Source organism: Alligator sinensis, unplaced genomic scaffold, assembly GCF_000455745.1.
Source record: "Alligator sinensis unplaced genomic scaffold, ASM45574v1 scaffold120_1, whole genome shotgun sequence".
Taxonomy (NCBI): Eukaryota; Metazoa; Chordata; order Crocodylia; family Alligatoridae; genus Alligator; species Alligator sinensis.
The window spans coordinates 561,471-562,033 of NW_005842752.1; the positions used below are offsets into that span (position 1 = coordinate 561,471).

General features: G+C 38.0%; 1 protein-coding gene across 4 annotated transcripts in view; it reads left to right on the plus strand.

Annotated features, from left to right (window-relative positions):
* Positions 1–563, plus strand: part of MLLT3 (MLLT3, super elongation complex subunit) — a 275,900-nt gene that overhangs the window by 100,171 nt on the left and 175,166 nt on the right. The gene's annotated exons all lie outside the window — the stretch shown is intronic.

Below are 563 nucleotides of genomic sequence, written 5' to 3' on the forward strand. Positions count from 1 at the left end.
CCATCATCCTCCTATTATAGTTCATCACAACTGGATGACTCGCCGTTCCGACATTCACCCAGTATCCTTACAGTAAATCCAATTATGATTCTCTCTTGTTTTGTTTTGTTGTTGTTTTATTTTTTTTACAGGTTCAACCCCGGTAAAGCAATGGTCTACAGCCGTTTGATTGTGAGATCCGTCACACACTAAGCTGCAGTTCATCCGGATCCATAGAGTGATGGCAGTGAAGGAGACACTGAGACGGTGAACGTCCATTTGCTCAGGACTTACTATGACACTGTTTTCTCTCATTTTATTAGGTGTTTTATTGACATTGTCTGTTATAGGAAAGGACGGACCAACTACTAGACGAGAAAGGTCCCAAACAGATGTTCTCCAATCAGACGATGATCAACAGTTGTTGTTATATGTTAAAGTTATTGTATTTTATAATTTGTTAAAAAGACCAGTCTATTAAGTTGTTATATATATATATATTGGTTGTTAAAGCTTTGCCAGGTTAGTGAATCCCGAAGCAAGGAAGCCTTAAAATGTGCTCATGTGTCTGAAATTCCAGTTTT